The following is a 22,427-nucleotide window of genomic DNA, read 5'->3' on the forward strand; positions in this document are numbered from 1 at the left end:
CTATTTTATATAAATGCTCTTCTTTCTATTCAAATGATTCTGAAAAAGTTTCTACAAAAATATTAAGCAGCAGAACTTTTTCCAACACTGATAACAATCAGAAATGTTTCTTGTGCAGCAAATCTGAAAATTTGAATGATTTCTGAAGGATCATGGGACACTGAAGACTGGAGGAATGAAGCTGAAAAATCTACTTTAATCACAGGAATAAATTACATTTTACAATATATGAAAACCGAAGCCAGTTATTTTTGCTGTTTTTACTGTATTTTTTACCAAATAAAATTACAAACATAAAAAAAAAAAAACATTTAAAGAAATCTTATGGACCTCAAACTTTTAAACAGTAGTGTTTTTTTGTGTGTGTTTTTAAACAAAAGTTGTTTAGCTTTTGTCATTGAGTTTAGTTTTTTTTCCAAAATACAGGGAAGCAGTGGTGTCTTCATGCATGCTGGTGCAGGACTGATGAGCGAGACATTAATTAAAGACGAGGTGAATCCACAGGCTTGACGCTGATGGTGCCATTTGTGTTTAATTGAGAGGACATGCATGACGCACCCACGTCCCTTTTGTTCGCTGATCATGCCAGCGGCGCCAACCCTCCACTGCACTGTAAACCATTATTTACATCATTGTCTGTCACAGGAACGCTAACGGTGTGAAAAGAAGAGTTTATAACACAACTACAACTCAGTGCTGATCCCTCGGTCTTTATCACAGACTGAATGCACAGGTTTTTTTCTCTATGCAGCAGATTTGGAACTGTTTGTGTAGCACTTTTGATCCGTTTTTATTCTTAGCCTCACATACTCATTACGCTCAAATCAGTTATTGGGTTGAAAGCGAGAGCGATACGCGAAGTGAACTGTGTGCGGAGCAGATTAATTTAGCGTTAAGAATATTAGGTTCGGTAATGATGTGGAATGGGTTAGGGAATATGAGCACAATCCAGACTATTGACGTCAGCAGAGCGCGAGTCTGGGTCTCATGGCATCCAATGTTTTTTTCTTTAGAGAGAGCATAACTTGTTTTGACATGCTTTTCTATGCTTTGCGTTTTAATAATTGCAGATTAGACAGAAGTTGGTTTCATCTCATGATAAGTGAACCAAACGTGAACTCTGAACAATGAAATAGACTCTTATTAGAATATTATTATTATTATTATTATTACTAAAACAAATCAAAGATTCACAGAAACTCACAAGTCATTCTTGGAAAGCTGTGGAAATCGGAGATCCCCGTGGATGTTTAATTAGATTTTTATCTATATACGCATGTAACTCAAACAAAAGATGCAGGCGATTACCTTGCGTTATGTAACACGAATCACAAATGAAGCTTACATAAGAAACGTTAAGTTGAAAGACAAAGAGGCTTTTCATTTCAAGCATTAATTTTTGGGAATTTATGCAGGACCGGCCCCTAGTTTCACCTGGGAAGCTGGATTCCTTCAAACACTGTCTCTTATATTTAATATTTATGATTTATATGTGCATACACACTGAAAACAGTTGGGTGTTTTCACTTAGAAATTGCTAGTAAATTGCACAAATAATTACATAGTAGCACCTTGACTTAAATGTGAAATATTGAAGTAGAAAGACTGAATATTGTATTTCTTATTAAACATACTCCAATCAAAAAAAAAAAAAAAACTTTTTTTTTACAGTGGATCTACTTTATAACCTGTGGCTTGTTGTTCTGAAGCAGAAGCTGAAATGGAGGGTGTTTTTGAGTTCAAGAGATTTCATCCCTAAATAAAAGACCTTTTAGAGCTTCCATACATTATTTAAGAGATGCGTCTGTAGTGCTTCCTCACAATGTTCTGCTCGAGAGCAATTGGACAGACAGTCCTAAAAGGACAGCAGAGGGGGAACTGATAGCGTCATTTGTGTACTGTCTGTTTTATTTTAGCACATGATGTAGACAGCGCAAACACGCTGAAAAATCCACAGCCGGGTGCACAGGTCTCTCTTTAATAGGTAAGATCAGACTGTGAAGGCAAATGTAGAATATCAAGTCTAAGTCCACGTCTGATATAACAGGAACCGGGACCTCTAATGCTTGCTATGACTGCATTAATTTGATCAAAGATGCAGTAAAAACAGTTATAATATTATATTATTCTAATATTATATTATTATAGTTAAAAAACTATTTTTTATTTGATTATATTTGAAAATGTAATTTATTCCTATGATGCGAAGCAGAATTTTCAGCACCATTACTCCAGTCTCTAATGTCACATGGCAATAATATGCTGATTTGCAGCTCAAGAAACATTCCTTATAATTATTAAAGTTGAAAACAGTTTAGCTGCTTTTCAGGGATGCATGCTTGACAAAGATGCTTGACTTTGAAAGTGAGTTGGCTTGTTGTGCAATGCTATAGGAAATTATATATTTATATAAAAACTTGCATTGTGTTACGTCCAGAGACGAAATCTTTATTGATTTATATTTTCTTTAATGTGTGTTGTGTTTTTTTCTTCTTTCCTTGTTCTTGGCTCCTCCTTCTCAATCTGCCTGGCAGGTAGTTGATTGCTCCCAGATGTAACTGCTTACCAATTAAGAGCTCCAGCTACCAGACTGGGAGAAAAAACGTTCCCCCAAGAGCTTTCTCCAGAGCGTTGTCTTCGCTTTGGATAAAAGCATATGATTGTATGTAATGTAAAGTAATGTCTTTGTCCTGCCCAGTCTGTTGCTACAGTACATTTGGTGGTTGTTGAGCTGCTTAGCATTCTACATGGGTATTGTATTATTTTCATTTATTTGTTTATTGTGATATTCTCCAACACTTTTGTCATTTTAAAGAGATTTATACTATCCTTCACCTTTTTGTTTATGTTGTTTGGTTTACAGCTGCTACTGTTAATATCCCTCTTAGCAGCTACTTTTATGTTTGCCTATTTGCGTTTTTATTATTAGTTTTTATTTGGAAGCTGAGGGAGGTGGATGCCATTTTTGTTTAACACAGTTTTCTCCTGTTTTTGGTCCAGGAAGGGAGTTAGGGTATTATTATTATTATTATTATTAATATATATATATATATATATATATATATATATATATATATATATATATATATATATATATATATATATATATATATATAATATATTGCATCACTTCAGTATATTTCATATATATATTTTTTTTGTATTTGTTCCATGAGCTGTGAAATAAAAAAAAATTCTGGACAACTTGTGGTGCTGTGGCAGGACTCAGATTAACACTCTTTTTAAATATTTTAACTTTTGTTACGTCCACATTTACACCTAGACATATGCGGGACGTAACAATTGTCAGTTACTTTGTATGAGTTTTTAACGGATCTTTCAGTGTTTCTGTAATTGATTCATATGAGTGTACTCGCTTTACATAGTGAGAGATGTGAAAATGAAGTGATCCAACCCCAGACACTAATGCTGATGCAGTGTGTGTGTGTGTAACTAATTACGTGCAAAGACTGCGAGTAACACTATTAATAGAGCTGTGTGAAGGGCTCTGGACAGAGAGACAGACAGACAGAAACGGCTAATTGGAGAGAGAAGACCGATAGTGTATGTTTTGTCACACATTATTGGGTCATCTCTCAGTATTCAACACTGCTGTGTGTGTGAGAGTTGATTATTCAGACGTTTTAATCCTCATCTTTAACACACATTTCTTCTCTCTCTTTCTGTTTTAGGTAAGTAACACTGGTGAAGACACACGCTGTCACTGCTGATGGTAAAACACTCCTGCTTCTTCTGTTTCGGCCTGTTTTACACTAGAAATCACTGACATCGTGAGTGCTGAGCATTTGATGCTGAATGTTTCTGCTTGTAAATGGAAGGATTGTATGTTTGGTCAGAACAGTGTTATTGTAGTTTTGAATATTTCCTTTTATTCTGTTGATGCTTTATACACAGTTTTTACTGTTATTATTGTTGCAAATCTATTTTCAGCATTAGTTTACTAAAATATAATATTAGTTTAGATATTTAAATTATATATACATTTTTTAAATTATTTGGAAGGTTTTTATGCTGTTGAACAGTTAGCAATCCCCCCACTTTTTTTCTAAGGCTACATCAACGATGTAGTCAAAAACTGAAATTTTTATGTATACATGACGTTTTTAAAACAATTTGCGTTTACACACATCCGCGAAAATGGTTCAAAAACGCTGTATTATGTAGGCCTGGCCAGTAGTTGGCGCTGTCACCTTGTTAGTAAACAGTACCTGTTGGGAAGTGATGTTACGTTGTAAATGATGCATCTCCACTGTTGGTTGTAATATTGGTGAAGTAAATCCACACTTTGTTGAAGCGTTAGCCAAATCTTGAGCAGCAACAATAGTACCATATACTCCGCCATTGTTGTGTGTGTTTTTTTTTCCCCGCTTGCCTTTAAAATTGACACATACTGCATGTCTACATACCTACATAACATGTACTGCGCAAGATGTCACCGTTTTCAAAGATTCCTGTATTGGGCGTTTACACAGAAACGATAATGGTTTTCAACGTTTTCGAAAACGTGCACTTTGAAACCCATTTTCACTCCCCAAAAATCTGTTTCTCGTTTTTGTGTACACAACAACCACTGGCAATTCAGATCTGTTTTTACACTGTAAGATCTAATGCACAGGTATCTTTTTAACCTCACTTTACTACAGACTATTAAGTGTCGATATTTTATCTGTCACAGAGAGAGACACAAATCCCCATTAGCACCTGCTCAATAACCTGTGTGCAGTCTCTGAAATAACTAATGAATGGTAAATACTGTAAGTTACCGTTTGCCTCCTATTTAATTTCTTAGATCATTGCAGCTCAAACAGAAACAAATGCCACAGGATGGGGTTTACCTTAAGGTTGCTGCTAAAATGAGACATTTATTGGACATTTTCAACCTCTCAGCATAAAACTTTTTTTTTTCAGCATTCCTGCAAGACTTATGATTATTGATCTTTAAACATAAAGCCTGAGGCTGCCATTTCAGAAGAAGGGAGGAATAGACCTTATTCATAGAAGATGCCATAATTAATTTGACCATAACAAAAAATACGGCTTTGATTCCATTCAATATTATCGTACCATTACCGTAGTCAGAAGTCAAATCCCGTGGGTTTTTTTCATTTCGTTTTTTTTGTTGTATACATTCTATTATTATATATAAGAGTCTTTCAGAGGCTTTTTGGTTGTTTTGGAGTGACTGCACTAAAGTAGATTGCTGAAAAGATTTTTCTTCAGTTTCCCTAGAACTCATTATGCACATTTGCACTATTTTCTGCTTTAGTAGTATTTTGTTAATGTGATGTCATTAGAATGAGTAATTTCTTGAGTACTGTGGCCTAATTTTATCAGAACCTTTTATTATTAATGAACGTATCCGTCATGTAACCACTTTTTCCCATTTTCTCTGGCTGTCTGTTCTTTTTTCTAAAACAGTCCCTGTTTCTTCTGTCTTTTTTGAGAATTGTTCTCATCATTATTGGGCCTGCAGGATTTCATGGGTCTGTGTGTGTGGGAAAGAGGCATTTTTGAAGAAAATGGCAGGCTGTGTTTTCCCATGATTCTGACCAAACATAGCAGCCCCACCCACACCAAGTGGTGAAGATGTTCATAAATAAACACAAGTGGAACACCCATGAAAGAATGACTGTGTTCAGCATCTTCAACCTCAGATCTAGAATGAGCTGAAGAAACGTCAGTAAAATGGCATGCAAAATTTCCTTACCAAAAAAAAAAACAGACATCTCATTAGCTTGATATAACGCAATGCTACCCATAATCCTGAAGGAAGATCTACTGTACCAATCAGAGAAGTCACTGTGATTTTACTGCAATTGAATTCAAACAATTAGAATACTATAGAAAGCTACCAATAAAATTTTACCAACATCAACAAAATCCATTTTTATACAATGGAAAAGTGGAACAGAAACATCATCTGACATGGTATTTGTTTATTTACACTCTAAGGTGGCAGGCATGTACATAAGTCGCATTTAATTAAACTATATGAACGATATGATTAAAACAAGGAGCTCATTACAGGGTGGTGCTGCAATATTATGACAAAAGTTGTATTTATACTGTAATTATAATTATGGTATTAATGTTCATTAATATAATGTATCTGCTTTTTTTCATGTTTTGATTAAAATATTTGATACAATGTAAGCAGATCTACAGTAAATATAATGCAGAGAATTGACACTTTTTATACATTTTCATATTTCCCATTAATCACAACAGCCGTAATGGATTTAGTTTGTGCATGGGCATTTTTGGCCCATCACCTTGAATTTATGGGGCATTTGTTTTCATTTTGGTGCCATTCTGTGCCTTTCAGGTTAATAAATTAGGGCTGTGTATTGGCAAGAATCTGGCAAAACGGTACGTATCACGATATATGGGTTGCAATACGATATATTGTGATACACTGCGATACTGTAAGCAAGTCGATATATTGGGATTATTTCTTATTTTAGGAATAGGATATATTTTAAGGAAAGCTGTCATTAAGAACACACAACCATATGCAAACCTTAGCAATTAGTGTTGTCACGATACCAATATTATTGTTTCGATACCGATACCTAGTCAAGAATTGCTTTGTTCATCTGAACAACTTCTTTAAACTATTTAATGCGATTATGCACACATTTTAGTAAAGTCAAATCAGTTTTGTAAAGCCATTAATGCAGGCATCTCGCTGTAGTTCTTTTTTGCTGCTTGCGAGTGGAGAAAAAATAGACACGTCCATAGGGAGGCACTGGAAGCGTGCGTTGCACACACCAACATGAAATGCGTCTCTTACAAATCTGGAACGCAGTCATTCTTTGAAGTATTGATACTAATAAATTTAGGTATCCTGACGTTTTTAATTTCTGAGAATCGCGATACTTTTGAAGTATCGGTGCACCGTGCAACGCTATTAGCAATTAATAAATACATACAAATTGTTTAACTAAAACATACTGAGATCTGGATTTGCAATAATCAGTCCCTGTAACATTCAACGTTATTGAAACACTTTTTGTGCAGTATGAGTAAAGGGGGAAAATGCAATTGCTTGCGGGATTCTTTAGTTGACAGTGACTGTGATGTCACATTCAGCCAAGTATGGTGACCCATACTCAGAATTTGTGCTCTGCATTTAACCCATCCAAAGCGCACACAGACAGCAGTGAACACACACACCCAGAGCAGTGGGCAGTCATTTATGCTGCGGTGGCCAGTGAACAGTTGGGGGTTCAGTGCCTTGCCGGCCCAAGACTCGAACCCACAACCTTAGGGTTAGGAGTCAGACTCTCTAACCATCTCTAACTCTCTTCCCCTTGTTCCCCTAGTTAAATGTATATGTATAAAATGTATTTTATAAAAGGACTATATGTAACGACAGGTAAAAGAGGAGGAAGCAATTGCAGGCAATCAGATGATGTTTATTAGAAAGAGAGTCCAGAATGTTGGCAATGGCAAGGAAGGTCTACGGTGGCGTGAGAAGAGCTGGATGGTGAAGTCGATGGTGCAGGTGAAGGTGGTCAATGGTTGAAACCAGGAACAGACCGGAACACTGACACGAGGACGACAACACGAACCCAATCCAGCACACGAACACGGAAGACGGAAATCCAACTAGGACACGGAAACATGAGAGAGGATCTGACGGCAGACAGAGAGAGAGGTGAGTGTTTATAGCAGAGTGGAGATGAGGCTCAGCTGGAGCGAGACAATCAACATACAGGTGACAACAATTAACCAAACGAGCACATGGAGACTACGAGAGTACAAATACAAACACAAAACATGACACGGAGGAAACAATGGATTTCCTACCGTGACAGTACCCCCTCCCCTAGAACGTCACCTGACGTTCCCAGCCTGCCTTACCTGTAGATTGTAATCATCAATAAGGCGGTGATCCAGTATGTCCCGAGCAGGAACCCACCTTCTCTCCTCCGGACCGTAACCTTCCCAATCCACCAAGTACTGAAATCCGCGTCCCCTCCGTCTAGAGTCCAGAATACGATTAACCAAATATGTGGTTTCCCCATTAACGATACGAGGCGGGGGGGGAACCGGGGCAGGCGGATTAAGACGGGAAAAAATCACCGGTTTAATTTTGGACACATGGAACACGGGATGAACCCTCCTGTACGTCGGAGGAAGGCTAAGACGCACTGTTACCGGATTAATGATTTTGGTAACAGAAAACGGGCCAATAAATTTGGGAGCAAGTTTATTCGAAACGGAACGCATCTGAATATTCTGGGTTGAAAGCCACACTCTTTGACCGACGACGTAACGGGGAGGCTTCGACCGGTGGCGATCGGCCTTAGCCTTGGTGCGCGACCTAGCCTGGAGCAGAGCTCTGCGAGCTCTGGTCCAGGTGCGGTGACACCTCTGGACTAGTGCGTGTGCGGAGGGGACCGAAACCTCGGATTCCGTACTGACAAAATTAGGTGGTTGGTACCCTAAACTACACTTAAATGGAGACATGCCCGTAGATGACACTGGCAAAGAATTGTGTGCGTACTCCACAATTGAGAGTTGCTGACACCAGGACGAAGGATTATTGGAAGCCAAACATCGCAAAACCCTTTCGACATCCTGATTGGCTCGCTCGGTTTGACCATTGCTCTGGGGATGGAACCCGGAAGAAAGACTAACAGTCGCTCCTAACAATTTACAAAATTCTCGCCAAAATTTGGACACAAATTGGGGACCCCTGTCAGAAACCACGTCTGTCGGAAGGCCATGTATACGGAAGACGTGGTCAATGACAGCTACCGCTGTTTCCTTGGCTGAAGGTAATTTGGGCAAGGGAATAAAATGAGTCGCCTTCGAGAACCGGTCCACTACGGTTAAAATCACCGTATTGCCCTTAGAGGGCGGGAGGGCGGTAATGAAATCTAGCGAAATGTGGGACCAGGGTCTCGAAGGGACAGACAGCGGTAAGAGTAACCCATCTGGAGGTCGATTGGAAGTCTTACCAATAGCGCAAACTGAACAAGCCAAGACGAAGTCGTGGACGTCACGAGCCATACCAGGCCACCAAAATCGTTGCTTGACTAGAAACCTAGTTCTACTAACCCCTGGGTGACAAGCAACACTGGAACAATGACCCCACTGGAGAACGTCTGACCGTAACCCCTCCGGCACAAACAATCGGTTCGGTGGGCAACGAGCCGGGGGCGTTACCCCTTCTAAGGCAGTCAACACCTTCGATTCGACCTCCCATCTGAGCGCGGAGATAATGATGGTCCCCGGTAAAATGGGCTCGGGAGTAGCAGTACGATCGGAACGCTCAAAAAGACGGGATAAAGCATCGGGTTTGATGTTTTTGGAACCCGGCCGGTAAGAAAGTGTAAAATCGAAACGACCGAAAAACAATGCCCACCGAGCCTGCCTGGAGTTAAGTCTTTTGGCGGTTCTAATGTATTCGAGATTCTTATGGTCCGTCCATACAATGAAAGGTACACCCGACCCTTCAAGCCAGTGACGCCATTCTTCCAGTGCAAGTTTGACTGCCAACAACTCTCGATTGCCAATGTCATAATTAACTTCTGCAGGAGATAAACGGTGAGAATAATACGCGCATGGATGCACCTTTCCGTCTGAGGATGCGCGTTGGGACAACACTGCTCCTACCCCCACCTCTGACGCGTCGACCTCCACTATGAATTGACGTGAACGATCAGGGGTGACGAGAATGGGAGCTGAAACAAAGCAGCTTTTCAGTTTGGCAAACGCAGCCTCGGCTGCGTCTGACCACCTGAACGTCAAACTAGGGGAGGTCAAGGCGGTCAGAGGAGCGGCTAGTTGGCTGAAATTGCGAATGAAACGCCGGTAAAAATTGGCGAACCCCAGAAATCTCTGCAGGGCCTTGCGAGACTCTGGGGATGGCCAATTTACCACAGCCTTAACCTTCTCAGGATCCATGCGAACACCCTCAGTCGAAATGATGTGTCCTAGAAAGGAAACAGACTGTGCATGAAAAACGCATTTCTCCGCCTTGACAAACAATCCATTCTCTAGCAACCGCAGAAGCACTCGTCGTACGTGTTGCACGTGTTCCTGGAGAGACGAAGAAAAAATCAATATGTCATCCAGGTAAACATATATGAACAGATCGACCATGTCTCGCAACACGTCATTAACAAGTGCTTGGAAGACTGCCGGCGAGTTCGTTAGCCCGAAAGGCATCACGCAGTACTCAAAATGGCCTCTAGGGGTGTTAAAGGCAGTCTTCCACTCATCCCCCTCCCTGATGCGGACCAAATGATAAGCATTACGTAAGTCCAATTTAGTGAAAACGGACGCTCCCTGCAACCTCTCAAAAGCTGAAGACATAAGCGGTAAAGGATAGGTATTCTTTACCGTTATGTTGTTCAGCCCTCGGTAGTCAATGCAAGGTCGCAAGGATCCGTCCTTCTTTCCCACAAAAAAGAACCCCGCCCCCGCTGGAGAAGAGGAAGGGCGGATAAACCCCGTTGCTAGAGAACTGGATATATATTTCTCCATGGCCGCCATCTCTGGAATAGACAAAGAATATAACTTGCCCTTAGGCGGAGAAGTACCTGGCAATAACTCTATCGCACAGTCATAGGGACGATGAGGAGGAAGAGAATCAGCACGAGACTTACTGAACACCTCCTTCAGGTCGTGGTACTCCGCAGGCACGTTAGCCAAATCCACTGCTTCCCCCTGAAACACAGACTCAAAAACATTAACACCAGCAGACAAAAGACAAGACAAATGACATTCCTCGCTCCAGCTAATCACAGATCCGAGGCGCCAATTGATTCTGGGGTTGTGTTTCTGGAGCCAGGTGTGACCGAGAACAATGGGGGATTGAGGTGAGTCCGTGATGTAAAATGAAATCTCCTCCGTATGGTTGCCAGACGTGATGAGGGAAACAGGTAAAGTGGTCTGTGTGATGACTGGCAGTTTGTGTCCGTTGAGTGCAAAAGGTGCAATGGGGTGTTTGAGGGAGGTGAGAGGAATGTTGAGTTTAGTGGCAAACTTAAAGTCCATGAAACTACCCTCGGCCCCGGAATCCAACAAAGCGTGATGATCGAGTGCGTGGGTGGACCACCGTAGACTCACCGGAAGGAGTGTCGATGTAGATGAGGTCTTCCTGGCAGAGATCCCACCCGATAGTAGCCTCAGTTTTACTATCGGGCTTGGTCTTCTTACCGGACAGCGCTGGATGTGATGTTCTTGGCTGCCGCAGTATAAACATAGTCCCAGGGATCTCCGCCTGATCCTCTCCTCCCGGGAGGGCCGAGCTCGCCCCACCTGCATGGGTTCAAGATCTCCCGGTGGGCTGACCGCAACCTCTGAGCGCTGACACTGAGCCTCCGGTCTGTTCGCGAGAACTGCTCTCCCCCTCCGTCTGGCGGCTTGATCGAGTCGGTTGTCCACTCTGATGGTGAGGTCAATCAGGCTATTGAGAGAAGTGGGGAGCTCGACGGCGCGGATCTCCTGTTGGATGCGGTCAGCCAACCCATGCAGGAAGTGATCCCACTGCGCCTCTTCGTTCCACTTTCACTCCGCCGCCAGGGTGCGGAACTCAATCGAGTAATCGGATACGGACCTGTCCTCCTGACGTAGGTCCGTGAGAAGTCTAGCCGCTTCCCTCCCGGCGACGGAGCGGTCGAAGACCCGTCTCATCTCCTCCGAAAGGGCGTGGAACGAGGCACAGCAGCTGTCTTGGTTTTCCCACACCGCCGTCCCCCAGAGGGCAGCCCTTCCCGTCAGTAGTGACAAGACGAATGCCACCTTCATTTCCTCGGTGTAGAACGTGCGGGGCTGCAGGGCGAAGTGCAGAGAACAATGAGATAGAAATGATCGACAAAACTCTGGCTCACCCGCATATTTCTCAGGGATGGGGAGGCGTGGTTCGGGCTGGGAAATCCCCCCGGAGACGATCGGCGGTGTGGGTGGCGTGGGAGGCGCAGCGGGTGGCGGTTGTTGTTGGTGTTGAGTCTGGAGAGCGAGCTCGGACACCTTCGTCACCATTGCTTGGAAGGCTCGACCCATCTCATCTATCGCCTTGTCTTGGCGATCCATACGACCCACGGCTCTCTGCAGAAATTCCTCCAGATGAGATGGGGAGCGATCGCCTGCTGCTTCCATGATGGTCAGATCCTACTGTAACGACAGGTAAAAGAGGAGGAAGCAATTGCAGGCAATCAGATGATGTTTATTAGAAAGAGAGTCCAGAATGTTGGCAATGGCAAGGAAGGTCTACGGTGGCGTGAGAAGAGCTGGATGGTGAAGTCGATGGTGCAGGTGAAGGTGGTCAATGGTTGAAACCAGGAACAGACCGGAACACTGACACGAGGACGACAACACGAACCCAATCCAGCACACGAACACGGAAGACGGAAATCCAACTAGGACACGGAAACATGAGAGAGGATCTGACGGCAGACAGAGAGAGAGGTGAGTGTTTATAGCAGAGTGGAGATGAGGCTCAGCTGGAGCGAGACAATCAACATACAGGTGACAACAATTAACCAAACGAGCACATGGAGACTACGAGAGTACAAATACAAACACAAAACATGACACGGAGGAAACAATGGATTTCCTACCGTGACACTATACATATTTTTAGACCCGGCTTTAAAGATTCACAGTTTAAGTTTAAAATTGTGACAATGTCATAACATTTTAATCTGAACAAAACATTACATAAAATTAAATAATGCTTAATATCAATGAAAAACAAAGTTCTTGAAGGATTCCTAATGAAAGCAAAACAATTGTAAAACAATAAAATAAATAAATACAGATGTTGAACATTCTGCTTCCCATATTTTTTTCTGATAGAACTTCCTTGAAAGTGTACAGTATATGGCATGTTAAACGGTCTTGTGGTGGTCTTGTGTTTATCACACTAGTCATTTGCAGGGGTGGGGATCTACAGCATTGGCAGGTATTTTCTTGTTAAGTGCACAGTAGTAGTTTGTAAATGCATAGGTAGATGCTTTTCTGTTTCCTGTCCAGTAAATGATGCAGTTCTGAGATCAGCATGAATGTTTGATGATGACAAAGTGCTCTTTAGTGCCTGTGAAAATGCAGGGTTTCTCCACTCCACCTGTTGTTCAACCTCTTCAATGGCAGTGCATTGTGGGTTGCTGGTCAGGGCAGAGTCTCACTGGATGCAGAAATCATGAGTTATGCTGTCGTCCCAGCAATGCACCATCATCTTAAATCGCTAGTACTGATAACCAATCAGCTCAGCTTTGGCATATAAGACTAATTTATTTGTTTGCTATCTGATTATAAATGTGTTCCAGAGATAAAGTGAGTCGCTTCTTCATGTCACGTAGGTGACCATCATTTTAACATTTGCCAATAGTTTGTCAGTGAATTGTCACCTGCAACCAGTTTTACTTCACAGAAGTAATGCGTTTGCAAATAGAAGGTTTTAATGAGAAAAGTGTCTGTTTCTTACCAGAACAGAGCAAGACATGTTATTAAACTTTTTACTGTAAATGCTACTGTTGAAAATTTGGAGTCAATTAAGATTTTTGAAATATTTTAAAATGACCATTTTCTATTTATTCCTGTAATGTAAAGCTTAATTTTCATCACCATTCCTCCAGTCTTCAGTGTCCCATGATCTTCAGAAATCATTTTAATATGCTGATTTACTGCTCAAAAAACATTTCGGATTATTATCAATGTTGAAAACAGTTGTGCTGCTTTATTTTGTTCTGAAAACTTTTTAAGGATTCTTTGATAATATTCTTCTGTGACATTATAAAGGTCTTTACGGTCACTTTTGATTTATTAAATGCATCCTTGCTGTATAAAGGTATTGATTTCTGTAAATTAAATAAATATATAAATCTTACTGATCTCAAACATTTGAACAAAAGTCAGGATCGAGTTAGTTGTAATTACCAAGGGTTCACACAAAACAAGGGGAGTCCACTTTTAGCTATTACGATCAGATGTGCTAAAACATTAGCCGATCTAAATCTCGACTCAAATCATGTACGTTAAGCTGTGCATTTATTGAATGAGCACTGTGCTACAGTACGTCCAAACTGATTGCACTGGAATGTTTGTGTGTCATAGTCTTGGAAAGTTTCCTCCAGTATCTGTTTTTGCGCAGGTGTTGGCCTGCAGGTCGGTGTGTAAATGGTGAGTCAGAGCTCTTTCTCATGCAGCTGAGCACCGCTGAACCAGATGTGTCATTAAACGGCCCCCCCGCCTGAGAGGAAGTCTCTTTTTGTTACTCAAGATAATAGACTCGAGGCTCTTGACACGTGGCACTGAAAGCACACTACCATTTTGCTAAAATAACCCACATTTATCTGTTTGTATTATTTAGTGATTTTGTCTTCAAACGCTCAAACGTGTGTTCTTGTTTAAGATCTTTATGCAAGAGTGGGATTTTTCCCATGCTGGTTTCATCATCTGTGTTCAAATGCCCAAAGGCTTTTTTTTTTTTTTTTGGTTTTGCAAAGACAACTCTGATCATGAGTAGGCCCACACAGAATATGCACATTTACATTTTACATTTTATATTTCCTACATAGGTTTTGGAGGAATTTTGCAGAATGGCTGTAAATGGGCTTAAATGTGCTAAACAGAGCTATGAACACTTTTTTGTAGTTTTAAAGAATGAATTAATTTGACAATATAATCCATATTAAATTATATTAGCACAGGGTTGAGTATAATTAATGCAATATTGTATTTTTATTGATATTTTGAATTGGCTTTTATTTTTAGATTTTTCAGGTTTCATTTTACATTTTACTAAGTTTGTTAAAAGTTTTTGTTATTAGTTATGTTTTTTTATATAATTTTCTTTAATACATTTTATTTCATTACTTTTAGTGCTTCAACTATATATATTTTTTCTGTAAAGCTGCTTTGAGACTAAATGTATTGTAAAAGTGAATTATTATTTCAACTATATATTATTTCAGGTAATTTTCACTTCTAATTTTACAAATTTCCACTTAATATTTTTATTTCAGCTTTATATCAATTATCAAAAAGGTTTTTAAATAATTTTCATTTAGTTTGTCATCTAATTTGTTTTGTTATAAAAAATTTCTTGATTTTAGTTAAAAATTATTTTTAATAGTTTTAGTTAACTAAATTCCTAACTAAACCCTATTTTTTCATTTTTTATTTTAATTTGCTAATTTGTATTCGATTTTTCATGTAATATTTTTATTTATACTATTTCACTTAATAAATTAGATATAGTTAGAGATAACTTTATTTTTATTTTGCCAACTTTATTATATGCTATGTACTTTATTATGCTTACTTTAATTCCCTAATGTAACATTTCTGTACTGCAACATAAATTATGAACAATAAGAGTTAATTTTGATGTCATGTCAACTTGAAGTAAGGCATGCAGGCTGTGGGGAAATTTTGTAATTATGGCTGTTGGAATACAGTAGAAATCTGTTCTGCTTTTTATGTACATTCCTATCCAGGCCCTAATCATGAGGTAAAACCCTCTGACAGCCTCGACTTGAGATCAGCCGCCTGCCAATTGCATGTTGTAGGTTGAGCGAGTGAGATTTGCATAGACGCTCTCTTTCTGAAAGGCCACCATAGTTCACAGCTTCAAGCATGACGGGTTTATGAGCAGCAGCCGAGCGATTCTGGAGGTGGAGGGCAGCGTTATTTGACTTCTTAATTGCTGGAAGGTCTCTCCAAAGTTCACGGCTCCAAACTGCCAGCACTAGGTGCCAGCAGAAGTGGGCTGTTCGCATGCTAATGAGTCACGGTGAAGTGATCGGAGTGCGTAAATGTCACCCGCTGCGCTGGCACGCATACCTGAACTGTTGACGTCAAACGGTGCAGCACGTGTTCCTGTGCTGCTTTGAGTTCCCCACACACATTAGACATGCCTGTCATGGACTGTAACTGTATGCAGGAGGCCACGATTGCTTTTGTGATGGAGTGCAAAAGAAGATGTGATCCGATGTCATGAAATTTGAGGAAATATGTTCCATGTACAACAACTTACACTGTACTACAGCATGAACGCTGTGCAAGGTCTTAACTGCAGTTTTGCATAGTGCTTATTGTTAAAATTACATAATGATTTTACAGCTGCTAAAATTCCAGGCCATTTTAGGATGTGCAATCTGAGATTCATATAGTCTGTCCTGAAACCTTGACATTAAAATAATTTACTCAGGTACTTGTTATTATGTTGATATTGTATTAAATTTCACAAATTTCATTTAAATTAAATGAAAAATATATACTGTAATATATGGTTGTGTGCAAGCTATGCAACAAGGAATTCTCATATCACCGCGGCACATCGAGCCTCAAGTATCACCTCAACGCAAAACATATAGCCGCTAGCGTGGACGTTAGCCCGACCCCGAGTACCCACACCCAACCTAAATATGCTATTGCTACACTTAAATGTGAAATACTTCTCACTGTTCTCAGGTCAAATATTTATATGCGATTAAAATGCGATTAATTTTGATTAATTAATTACAAAGTCTCTAATTAATTAGATTAATTTTTTTAATCGAGTCCTGGCCTATATATATATATATGTATAAAATTAGAATTAAATACAAATTTAATTTAACAACATAATTATATAATTAAATATTTATATGCATACAATTTGTTTATATATGTTTGGAAATGTTTTTCCCTTCTATTTAATAATAATCATATGAAATTAACTACCATAAATATATATTTTCTTTCATCAAAATCTATTTTATATCCATAAGTAAAAATGTTTCTGCTTGAAATTTTGTTTGTTTCTTTGTAATTATGAAATTTATTTGCAATTGTCTTTCAGTACTAAATGAGTACTAAATTGTGTTTTGCTCTAGTGTCCTCTGAATCTAGTGTCCTCTGAAAATGCTTCATTATGTCACTTCACATTTATAAAGTTTAACTAGTATAACTTTTTCAGTCTTGCATCAAAACGTTCATTGATAAGAAATGACTTACAGTCCTTTTGTTGTAGCAAATCACTGTCAGTCCCAGATTTCTCTTTCAAATCTAGATTCTGTCTGTTTGACTCCAGATGAATCATGTATTTCAGTCAGAGGAACACGCTTTATTCACAGACATGCCTAGCACTCCAATTCACCAGGAACTCTTGAGGAACATCCCGTCCAGTTGGACATGCTTTCTGATTTCTCTTTTGACAGATGGTGTTGGACTCTGCTTGAAGTAATTCGCAATGTATCTGTAATTGCTCCATCTGTTGTGAGCCCGGATAATAAAACCATTCATCTCTACGGATCATTCATTTCCTCCTGGTGCAGAAAACCTTTCCTCCCACATTCCTTATTCCTGTTATTCCAAAAGCACTGTAAATACTATATATCAGGGTTTCCCAAATGGGGTTCGGAGTTGAATGGGGTTGATGAAAACTTAAGAAAAAAATACTATGTAAAAGAAAAGGGGGTATGAAATATATGAAGTACTGTTATATCTTTCCAATTTCTATTATCAATTTAAATTACTTTTTTTAATTACATTTTAATATTTCTATTTTAACAATTTTTCTTAGTGAAATTTACTTTAGAAATTTCATTTTCTTAATGGAAATGTTTCAAAGTAAATTTTACACCATTTACATAGTGAAGGGCGGCACTGTGTTCATTTACACACGTGCAACTCCTAAAAGTATGTTTTCAGACCATCTTGTGCTGCATGCTCCATCTATGAAAGTGCTGTGAGTTTAATATGCATTTGGAAACTCATTATACACTTTGTATATATAATATGCATGGTTTTGTCATCCCTTTGTCACGCAGAGTCTTGTATCATGTTTGCAGAGGTTTTGGGGGATCACCTTGACATGCGTGTTAAAGTCTGACATGCGTTAACGAGGAGAATGAAACCGAATGCTGTGAGAAGCATGACAGCAGGAGTTGATGGCAGACATAAAGACTTTCCTACTGCTTTTCTAAGAATCCTCCCACTCTTGCACAGTCAGCGTGATGCACTGAATAAAGAGCTCCGTCTGCAGAGACACAGTAAAGTTTAAAGTAATCCATGCTGCGAGGCATTCAGATGCATGTACAGGCCAGCGGTCTGTTCGTCATACGCTCGGAAACGCTGTCGGGTTTGCTCAGCAGGGGTCAGATTGTGACCTTGCACACTGCTGTAGCATATACCTGCCCCGGCTGCACTTGACATTTCCCGGTTTAACCAGTTGGGCATCCCAGAACAGCCAGTGACAGCCACAGACGCAAACAAACACACACACTCTCTCTGTTGGCCTTTCCACTCTGTCCGACTTACATAACTCCCGACCACTGCTATTTTTTAATACATACAAAATCAAGCATCTGATATTTTGTCAACTGGGAGATATGAAGTGAAAATAAGCTACAGTATATGCAGTTATATCATTCCCAGAATTATGTTCTTGCTGCAAGGCTGCTGATAAACAAGAAGATTGTTTTAACATTTTTAGAGTTGTTCCGATTCCGATACTAGTATCGGAAATATCTCCGATACCACAACAAATTCTGGCATCGGCATCGGCGAGTACATGAACCCATATACCAATCCGATACCATTTTCTTAAAAAAGACCTAGTTATGACCGCAAGCTTTGCCTAACCGCTGCACGGTTCTTCTTCGCTGCTCAAAATGCATTGAAAACACAGGAAGTTGTGCTGTGTTGCCACAAGCAACCCCTGTTTAGAGCAGCGAAGAAGAAATGAAAACGCGTTAGCAGCCCTTATCTATATATGACTGGATCACTCATCACATTCTAAACTGCCAAAACACAGTGAAGCCGCTACTATATTATAGATCAGTGGTTAGCAGTATGTCTCTGTAGTACCGGTAGTTACAGACTCTCAAGTATATTCAGTACCGGCAACTGCATTCAGTCGCTTCCGTGTAAGTCAAAGCGCAGGGCTCCAGACAGTAGCCGAATATATACTAGTGTCTGTGAATATTAAACTGCAAAATACTATTTAAATATTACTCCCGCAAAATCTACATCTCTGTGGGTGACTGGCACAGATGCGCGAGAGCTCGCTGTTTTGTAGTCTCTGCTGTGTGTCATGAGGACACGAACGCATAAACCGTCACTTCATGAGAATTTACCGTTTCATTTGAGAATACTGTCATATCATAAACACAGACACTCAAAGATCTTCATGGCAGCCCATTAAAATAAATGTTTGGTTTACATGAGTAAATTGACAATATATAAAGCTACTGTTGTAGCCTACAGTAATAATAATACGTCTCTATAATAATAATAATTATGCCTAGATGGTTGCTTGTTTTTTACTTGTTTTGTTGTAAAGAGATTATCTGATTAATAGATCTTTTTTGTTGCAGTTTTTTTATACAGTTATATTGTAAAACTTAAATACCTTTTTTAGTTTGCGGTGTTAGATTTTTGGCTGCATTTGAAGTTCTTTTTTGCATAAGAAAATAAATAATACTGTCAAATTCATGTTAGATAATAAAAATACTGTAATAAATACAGTAGTTCACCATGTATTTGTTCATGTTTTATTGAGGGATCTGTCTGAAGCACACCATAAAAAAATTCTAGCAATTTACACAGGGCTAGTAGTATATACAGCTGTATATACAGATATACACCCAGGTATCGGATCAGTACTCGGTATCGGCCGATACCCTGAGCCCAGGTATCGGAATCGGTATCGGGAAGAGAAAAAGGGTATCGGAACATCTCTAAACATTTTACAGCACATTGTCATATAAATATTAGGTAAATAAATAATATGTATTCAGCAAGTAATTTCTTAGACTAAAAAGAAATACTGATTCTTTGAGTTTATCTGACTTTAACTTCAGTCTGAGTTTAATAAACAAATTATTAATTGGTCTGAATCAATTTGAATTTGAGTCATTAAAAACTGATAAACATCTGTTTTCAGTAGTAATAATATTTTCTTGAGCAGCAAATCAGAATGATTTCTGATGGATCACGTGACACTGAAGAATGGAGTGACGATGCTGAAAATTCAGATCTGGTCACCTGGAATAAATTAAATTTTACAATGTATTCAAATGGGAAACATTTATTTTAAATTGTATTAATATTTCACAATATTACTGTATTTTTGATTAAAGGTACAGGTTGTAGGACCTGCCACTAGAGGGCACACTACCAAAACAATAACAATGGCGTGGTTGGATGACGCTAAGGAGGAGCGTGGAATGATGCGATTTCTTGTCTTCTACCCAACCGCTGACAGCAATCAATCAGACGGAAAGATAAATCATGGATCTACAATGATTTTTCACATCATATGTATTGACAGCACAATTCTTATTGTGAGGTTATGATGTAAAATTATGATAGCTACACTGTAGCTGCTACAGTACCTAACAAAACCTATCCAATACTGGATTTTGTAAGTGTCTGAAAAAGACAATTTTCACATGCCACCATTACATATTGCATCATGCAATATTGCAATACAATACAGCAAATATAGTTTGACATTAAATTATCTAAATAATTGATTACTGTTTAGTCAGATGATATGAAAACGATTACCACTGTTCAACAAATATATACACAATATATACAAAAACAATAATTGGGCATAAATAGAAAACGCGAGTTCAACGATTTTCGCGAGTAGATTACATACAAAGTCAATGCAAAGACGCGATCCGACTATGGATCAGACGCATCCTTGCGTGGGTCTAGAGACACGATGCCCTGCATTTGGTGTGTATGCTACCTTAATACTAATCGTTATAATAGCATACGTTTTCTGTAAAGATACGAATCAAAACTACTCACCTGTCGAGTAAAACACAAGCGAGATTGTTGCGAAGCTCTCTCCATCTAGAAACTGCAACACTGATATTGATCCTCGCTCTCTCTCTCCTCTTGTCCCAAACTCTTCTTGGGTCGTTTGGTTGGCCTGTACGCTTACGTTTATGGGAGCTGTCCTTGTTGACAGATGGCAGATGGTAAACAGTAATTATGTTCCATAAATAAGTAACACAATCTACCATAAAACGTGCAAGAAGAAGTAAATAAGTAACTGCTTGAAGCAAGCTAGTGGTTTGCTGGACGCTAGACACTACTTCCGCATTTGTCCACGACACTGTTGTCATGTGGTTTGTACGTCAGTAAAGGCGGTAACAAAGGGTAACTAACGTCATTGATGGGTGACTGCACTGCCCCGTGTCACTGTTTAGAATGGGCATTTTCTCATGATTTACAAGTAGTTGAAAACATTAGAGATATTGTTAGTAATCAGCTGGACAAAATATATAACACTAGCCTAGTGGTTTTTGGATATTTTACTGCAAATATCTTACAAAATTGTACCCTTTATTTGTTTTACTGACCCTAGAAGTTTGAGCATTTTTATGAAAGCTGAAGTCCCTCCCAGAAATGTGAGTAGGTTAGCTGATTGGTGTGTGTGCTGGTGTGTAGTTGTGTTATCAGGCCATGTTCCTGCAGGCAGAGGATGGCAGATAGTCAGAGGCTCTACTGAGGGCTGTAGATTGTAGACATACTAAAGCAGCAGATAGAGCCATGAGGGCCTTCAGCAGGAAATATGTACCTCTCTATCTTCCACCCAGGGACTGTTCTCTGGGCCCTGAGGAAGAACAGGAGAGGTGGATAGTGTCTATTACGAACTTCACCCGAGGTCATAAACGGTTCCCAAAAAATTAACATTTTAGTAATTTGTGAAGTATTTCCTGTGCACTTAGACAAATATTTAGCCAAATTAGGCTTGCACTGAAATAGAAACTGGATTTATTTCAGCTGATTGTTGTGTTCAGACCACTTACTTCAATTAACAGATTCGTTCGAATTACCAATGGTCTTCCCAAAAGTTGCATTTTATGTTTCCTTTTTAGTTCAAGATGTATAATATAATATAATATAATTGTAACAAACTTAGTAGTTCGGGAAGGAGGAGGCGAGAACCAGCATTTAAACAAAACTTTAATAATAAAATAAACACAAATTAGCATGACAGCCCCTAGCGGATGACTATCGCGCACAAACTGAACCAAAACACAAAATAAAGTCCAGGCCTGGTCCTCTCTCGTCCAACACTGTCAACACTGCTCCTTTTATCCTTCCAGAGCTCCTCCGTGGGACTCGACCGTTGAGTGGCTCAGGTGTCGCGCATTCTCATTAACTCCACCGGCCTTTCTCCATTCCCACGCCTCTCAGTCACATAAATATAATATATGGATGGAAATATTTTTACTGGGAATAATAATAAAAGAATTATGTAATGCACTCTTATGTAATGTAATATTATCTAATATAATAATGTAATTAAAATGTTTTCCTTATAGCTATCATGACTTTAGTTTAATGACTGACAATTTCAAAGTTGCTCACCATAAGCAGGTACGAGCCCCGCAGCTCTGTTTTGAAGATGAGTTTGCATGAGAGATGAAAGAAAG

At 39.4% G+C, this 22,427-nt stretch overlaps 1 protein-coding gene across 6 annotated transcripts in view; it reads left to right on the plus strand.

The window, feature by feature from the left end:
* LOC127966884 (cAMP-specific 3',5'-cyclic phosphodiesterase 4D) overlaps window positions 1-22,427 on the plus strand; it is a 222,559-nt gene that overhangs the window by 127,594 nt on the left and 72,538 nt on the right. Inside the window, exon 1 of one of the 6 annotated variants that reach the window (XM_052568222.1) lies at window positions 2,614-2,751. The exons of the other annotated variants lie outside the window; for them this stretch is intronic. The gene's annotated coding sequence lies outside the window, so the exon portion shown is untranslated. Of the gene's footprint in view, window positions 1-2,613; window positions 2,752-22,427 lie in introns of those variants that run through there. 6 annotated transcript variants of the gene reach the window in all.

The sequence above is a fragment of the Carassius gibelio genome, chromosome B10, assembly GCF_023724105.1.
Source record: "Carassius gibelio isolate Cgi1373 ecotype wild population from Czech Republic chromosome B10, carGib1.2-hapl.c, whole genome shotgun sequence".
Lineage (NCBI taxonomy): Eukaryota > Metazoa > Chordata > Actinopteri > Cypriniformes > Cyprinidae > Carassius > Carassius gibelio.